We start from the raw sequence: 7,507 nt of genomic DNA, 5'->3' as shown, positions 1-7,507 counted from the left end.
AAAGATTGAAAATCTTCTCAATGGCTCCAATTACCTTCGTTGACATTTTTTGATGTTATAATGTATGCCAATATTTGAGCGATAATAGTTCCAGCATTGCAAAGTTAGGAACTTATATGCAATAATACACAGGAGTTAGACATTGCCTATCCTACAAACATGGTAAGACCCTCCTCTCCTTAGATGGATATACATCAAAACCAGTCCAAAAGGAAAAAACACATGTACCCACACGTGCACCATCATCAGAATCCTTCAGATTCCAAAAAGGCAAGGAATTTAAAACATAAAAGATGAGACCAAACAATAAAGTTCCCAATAAAAGTGAAGATCCACATTTGTAAAGGGTTTAGACACTGCCCCAAACCACTTAGTTTGGAGGTAAGATCTACACGATTTTTCTTGCATCATATTCTATCTTTACGAGCCCTATGTAGTTATCCAATGTGACCCATATTAGACTCCATGGTCAGAATCCGTGCTCTATTGTGTAAGCTTTAGCTTTCGAGAGCATCTGTTGAGGTAAGCATGTAGCTTACACTCACAGTGAGAACAAACCCTTAAGCCAAGCGTACACCATTTATGTGCATAGTCCCACTTTTCCCATGGAACCTTATAGCCTCACACATGCTCCTTATTTCCTATACACATGCTACACACTTGATAGCCACATGCTACTTGTGGTAGCTCACATGACCCTTGCCATGATCATTTGTGGTGCATATCCATCCACTCATTGATTCTAATCTCCCACCATGAGCCTATATATGGCCACTATCAAAAGCTTGTAAGTGTTACCATATACATGTGGTAGCGATGTGTGTGAACACACTAGGACCGCCGGGGCATTTTTTCCCTCTTTAGGAGGTTTTTTCCCCCGAGCATTGTATATACGCCCATCACTCTAGGGCTATCTATCTTTCCATTGCACACCAAGTAACACACTCTCTATTGTGTGCCTTGAGCTTCCTTCGTCTTCTCCAAGCTGTGTGCGTTTCTCTGCAACCCTAATTCCAATAATTGGTATCAGAGCAGGTTGTGTCCTCTCGGGCTTAGTCGCCAGCTGCTCTAGCACACACCTGCTCACTTTCTCCGATTTCACTGAGCTTTGGCAAGCGTTTGCAGGTCGATAAAAATTTTTGGAGTGCTCGTTGAGCTTAGTCTACTCAGATTTTTTATTCGGGCTCATTTCGGCCTTCGTTTTCACTACAGGCAGTATTGCACAGGCTATTTTGTCATTTTGTGCAAAATTTCTGTCAGTGCCATTTTCTGCATGACATGTGCCTCATAGTCTTCTACGGTTTGTGCCATATAGCACGTGTTGTTCCCGCTTCGTTTCTCCTAGTTTCGGGCAGTTTTCACATCAGGTGCATCATTTAACATGGCTGACAACAACACAGATGTGTTCAAGATGTTTGCTGCTGAGGACAGGTTGGATGGGGACAACTACCCTATGTGGGCTTATATGATGCAACATGTTCTTGTGTCAAAGGGCGTCTGGAACATTGTGCAGGGCATTGATGTACGTCCTAGTTTTGAGGATGTAGGCGATGTTGAGGATGTTGCAGGTCTTGCTGCAAGGATTGCTGCTATTAGAGTTGTTTTGCCTATGGAAAAACAAGCTGGTTGGGATGTAAAGGATGCGCAATCTCATGCATTGATTGCGTTGTCTGTGAAGCGCACCATTGTCCCTCACATTCGTTCAACAAAATCTACAAAACAGGCTTGGGATATTCTAACAGGTCTTTGTGCAAGCCGCAATGAGGCTAAAATTGCTTTGCTGCGTAAAGAGCTGGAGTCAAAGATTATGCATGAGGAAGATGATATGGACACTTTTCTTGCTAGTGTCAAGGATATCAATGAGCAACTTATTTCTGCAGGTGAAGTCATTTCAGATAGTTCCCTTGTGCAGACTGTTCTTGATGCCTTACCAGATTCTCACCAGACTTTTGCTAGTACTTGGAGACTTATGACCCGAGGAAATCCAGAAGTTGTGAAGTTTGATGCATTATGCACATTGTTGTTGCAAGAGTCACCTTCCAAAAAAAATAGGACTAGACAGCGTGCAGTTGAACATGCTTTTATTGCTTCTCAAAGAAAGGGTGGTAACAGCAATGCAGCCACTTCTTATGGTTCTGTTGTGAGTGGCAAAACTTCTGTTCCCAATGCTTCTGTTGGCAACACTTTTTCTGGCAATTCTGGTGATAAGGGGAAAAAGAAAATGCGTTGCCAGTATTGTAAAGCTAATGATCACTTAATCAAGTCGTGTCCTAAGTTGAAGGCCAAAGAGGCTAAGAAGAAAGAGGGTGGTTCCACTGCAAATGCTGGTTCCACTACAAATGCAGCAATTGTTGAGTCTTCTGTGAAAGGAGACTCTGTTGCTGATGTTGATGCAGAATGGGCTTTTAGCGCAGAGTACACTTACAATCCTGCTGTCCATGATGCATGCTTGTCAGTTGCTGCAGATTCACATGTGTGGTATTTCGACAGTGGTGCTACAAAGCACATTACCTCATGTCATGAATTGTTTACCTCTCTTGAGTCTATCCCTCATGGGAATTCAGCCACTGCCTCTTATCCGTTTCAAGGAGTTGTAAAGATTGTGCTTACTGCTGCAAATGGCAGCTCTTTCACACTTGTTGATGCACTTTATGTACCTGGGATTAAGAAGAATCTCTTGTCTATTTCCATACTTGCTAGACTTGGACTTGTAGTCAAATTTGTGGATGATAGATGTACAGTTCATGATCTCAGTTTTGGTGATGAAATTGTTGCATCTAGCCTTTTGTGCCGAGGGATGTATAAGCTCACTTTGTATGACAAGTGTGGAAATTTTTTTGCAAATGCTACTGCAGATTCAAGGGCTATTTCAGATCCAAAACTTTGGCATGCACGTTTTGGTCATTTGAATTTTGCCAGTTCGCTGCGTTTGTAGAAATCTGATATGGTTGCTTCTTTGCCGCCTCTTGAAGCACCTGTCAAACATGTTTGTGAAGGTTGTATTTTGGGTAAGATGCAGCGTTCTAAGTTTCCAAAAGGATGGTTCAGTTAGGGCCACATGCAGGTTGCAGCTTGTGCATAGTGATGTTTGTGGGCCCATGCAAACTCCGTCCTTGGGCAATTACCTGTAATTCGTGACTTTCATTGATGATTACTCAAGGCATGCATGGGTATTTCCGCTTAAAGCGAAGTCCGAAGTTTTTATGTGCTTCAAACAATTTCTGGCTATGGCTGAAAATGTCTCAAAATGTACTATGGGCACCCTCCGTTCCGATCGAGGGGGGGAGTATATGTCTCATGAATTTAATGCATTTATGGCTAGTCGTGGGATAAAACACCAATGTATAGTGCCTTATACACCTCAGCAAAATGGTGTTGCTGAGATGAAAAACAGGTCACTGACGGAAATGGCACGATGTATGGTCAAAATTCAAGCTTTGCCGCATTCTTTTTGGCTTGAGGCCATCATGTGTGCCACTTATGTACTTAACAGGTGTCCTACGAAAGCTTTGCAGTCTATTACTCCATATGAAGCATGGCATGATAGAAAGCCTTCTATTGAGCACATGCGTGTTTTTGGCTTTTTGGCATATGCTTTGGTGCCACAAACACAACGCAAAAAATTGGATGATAAGGTTGTCAAATGTATTTTTGTTGGTTATAGTGCTGAAAGCAAAGGTTACAGGTTATATCATCCGCAAACAAAGCGTATTTTGGTTTCACGGGATGTAGTGTTTGTGGAAGATTCTGTTCAGCCCTTGCTGTCATGTACTAGAGACAGTAATGTAAGCTCACATGACATTTATGACACTTTGTTGCCTCTTTTCAGTGGTGGAAATATGAATGTAATTTCCAATGAGGCAAATGTACAGCCTATGGAGATTTCTGAAAATGTTACAGATCACCCTATTACTAATGTAGATGTACATGATGTACTTGATGAGGAAAGGGCTGAAAATGAGCAGGCTAGAGGTATGCCAAAATGGCTGGTACACAGTTTGCGTGATAGTAAATTGGATGCACCTTTGTCTAGTCGTACTAGTTCAGGCTCTCGCCATGCATCTTATGCATCAGATTGTTATGCTTTGGCTGTGTGTAGCTTACATGATGTTGAGGAGCCTCTGTCTTTTAATGAAGCATAGAATTCAGAAAATTGGATGGCTACCATGCAATCAGAATATGATGCACTTATAGAAAATGACACATGGACTTTATGTGATTTGCCTCATGGCAAAAAGGCCATTGGTACGAAGTGGGTTTACAAGTTGAAATGCAAGCCGGATGGTGAGATCGATCGCCATAAGGCTCGACTTGTTGCAAAGGGTTATGCACAGCAAAAAGGCATAGATTATGAAGAGACTTTTGCTCCCACTTGTCGTATGACTACTGTGCGTTTTCTATGTGCATTGACAGCTCATTTTGGTTGGGATGTACATCAATCAGACATTGTTACTGCTTCCTTGAATGGTGACATATTTGAGGAAGTTTATGTAACCCAGCCTCGCGGTTTTGTCATAAAAGGACAAGAGGACAAAGTTTGCAGATGTAAGAAGGCTTTGTATGGCTTGAAGCAATCTCCTCGTGCTTGGTATGAGAAGGCTGACACTCATTTGGTTAAACAAGGCTTTCGTAACAGTCCAATAGAAAGCACATTGTATGTAAAGCGTGAGGGTGATGTACTTCTCATTGTGGTTCTTTATGTCGATGATTTGCTGATCACTAGACCAAATGAGAGACATATTGCTGAATTTAAGGCTGATTTGAATGCTACTTTCAAGATGAAAGATTTGGGGCTGTTGCATCATTATTTGGGTATACAGTTTAAGCAGTGTGATGGTGGGATTGACTTGTGTCAGAAAAGTTACATAGAGACATTGCTATGTGAGTTTGGACTTGAGGATTGCAAACCTATTGCCACTCCCATGCCTTATGGCTGATTTGGGTGTTGGACAAGACACTACCAACACTATCTACACTGTCAGTCAGAGCGCATTGGCAGTTGCGAGGAACCCAGTTTTTCATGCTCGTACAAAGCACATTGAGGTGCATTACCACTATGTCAGGGAGAGGCTCTCAGCAGGAGAGATCAACTTGGCTTATGTGCCAACACAGGACAACCTTGCAGATCTTTTCACAAAGGCATTGTCTCGTGAGAAGCTTGAAGCTTTCCGCAAAGCTTTGGGCTTACTCCCCTTTGTGGACTGATCATGTCCTCAGGGCATGGCACTTCCATTTACTCATGTGCCAGCTCTCATTCACCGCATCACTCCAGGGGGGATTTGTTACCATATACATGTGGTAGTGATGTGTGTGAACACACTAGGACCGCCGGGGCATTTTTTCCCTCTTTAGGAGGTTTTTCCCCCCGAGCATTGTATATACGCCCATCACTAGGGCTATCTATCTTTCCATTGCACACCAAGTAACACACTCTCTATTGTGTGCCTTGAGCTTCCTTCGTCTTCTCCAAGCTGTGTGCGTTTCTCTGCAACCCTAATTTGTTACCATATACATGTGGTAGTGATGTATGTGAACACACTAGGACCGCCGGGGCATTTTTTCCCTCTTTAGGAGGTTTTTTCCCCCGAGCATTGTATACACGCCCATCACTCTAGGGCTATCTATCTTTCCATTGCACACCAAGTAACACACTCTCTATTGTGTGCCTTGAGCTTCCTTCGTCTTCTCCAAGCTGTGTGCGTTTCTCTGCAACCCTAATTCCAACAGTAAGACTCCCTCCAATTCTAATCAATCAAGTTATTTTCATTTTACATTTTTGTATTGAGCTTTCTCTAGTCTACTAGTTAACCATTAAAATGATGCAACCATGAATGGTCTATCCACCATAGCACTTACAAGTTGTTCCCTCATATCGGCTAGCACTTCTTGGATAGGACCAATCTAGCCACGACATGAATAGGTTGACAAGCTTTCACTTAGCTTGTATCACTATTTGTGCTAGACTTAATTGAGGTTGCTTGTCATTCTTTGTAAAGATACACTTCTCTAAAATAGTGCATCTTTTACAGGCATATCTTTCTTTAGGTGCTTCTTGAGCATCCATTCTAAGATTAGGGGGAAATCAAATATTCAAATTTAGGTAGCTCCCTTTGTTGGCATCTAGCCACAAGTTGCTTCATTCTAATGGTTGCATCATAGATAAATTCCCTAGGCTCTTGCTTGAGATTTATGTTGCATCTAGAGTATTGTGTTTGATGCTATCTCTTCTTGAATGCTTCCATAAATTTTTTTTGAAATGGCCTCCAAAATGTCTAAAGTACCTAACATTAGGATGCTAAAGCCACATCAATAATTTTTCGTTGGGGGCTACAAACACTAAAACTACATATGATAATCCATCATGTGTTGAACAGCTAAATGCTCATGTAGATCCCCAACAATGTTGAAATATTTTTCACTTATATTTCAATTTGTGATGGTCTTATTTGTAATATATCTAGTTGAAACCAAAATTTAATATGCCATAGGAATTGTTTTGATGGAGTGTCATGATACTTGCGATTATGTTCTCTTCTCAAAACAATTGCCATAGTGAGCATACCCAAAAAGGTCATGAGCTAAAGAACCCATCCTCACTCCTCCAAGAATTATGTGGGTTCAACATATTCAAATGGTCTAAAATCTTTACACCCAATCACTGTAGCATCCAAAGACAATTGTGGCTTAAGCATCCTATCAAGGATTGGGTCCAAGATCGGTGTATGTTCAAGCTTTGGACTCACACATTGGCTCATGTTAGTGCATGTCCATGAACAAGACATTAAGTATTGCCTTCTGATTAGAGACATGTATAATAGATAACCTTTTGGAAGCTCATATGACCATTCATCTTGTAAAAGTCTCTTTTGCCTTTAGTATCTTGAGTGTACTCATGGACCCCTTTCATTAGTGTAGAATTCACTATTGGGCTTATTCCCTTCTTAATTATTGGTAACTTTCTTTAGTATCTTGAGTGTACTCCTAGACCCTTTCATTAATATAGAATTCACTATTTGGGCTTATTCCCTTCTTAATTATAGGCAACTTCTTTTCTACACTTGCATCTACCTTATTCTTTGTTTTAGTCATACCTAACTTGTCTACTAGAACAATACTAGCACCACCAAATATAGGGTTTCAATCTTGTCAAAGTAACAATCTCCATTGTAGTCATGGGATTTTGAGACAACTTTCACATGCTCGTCCTCAATTGTCACCATAAATCTACTCATGGGGCCATCATAAATCTTTGCACTTCAGGGATATACATATTGAAATAAAGTTACATCTTAAATTCCAAAAAATAGCTAGGTCATGTTATTACAACATCTATTACTTGCGTCATTTTAAGTAATTTTTGTCATGTTTTTATCTACCATGTTCGTGAAAAGCTATGGATGCAGAACATCAAGGCTTTTCAAATGTAATTGTATGCAACACTAGAATGTTCATATTCAAATTCTATGTATTACTAAACACAAATAAAAGGATAAATCAAGATGATAGG

This window comes from Adiantum capillus-veneris, chromosome 17 (assembly GCF_014529385.1).
Source record: "Adiantum capillus-veneris isolate H3 chromosome 17, ASM1452938v2, whole genome shotgun sequence".
NCBI lineage: Eukaryota > Viridiplantae > Streptophyta > Polypodiopsida > Polypodiales > Pteridaceae > Adiantum > Adiantum capillus-veneris.
Note: the sequence above shows the minus strand (reverse complement) of the source record.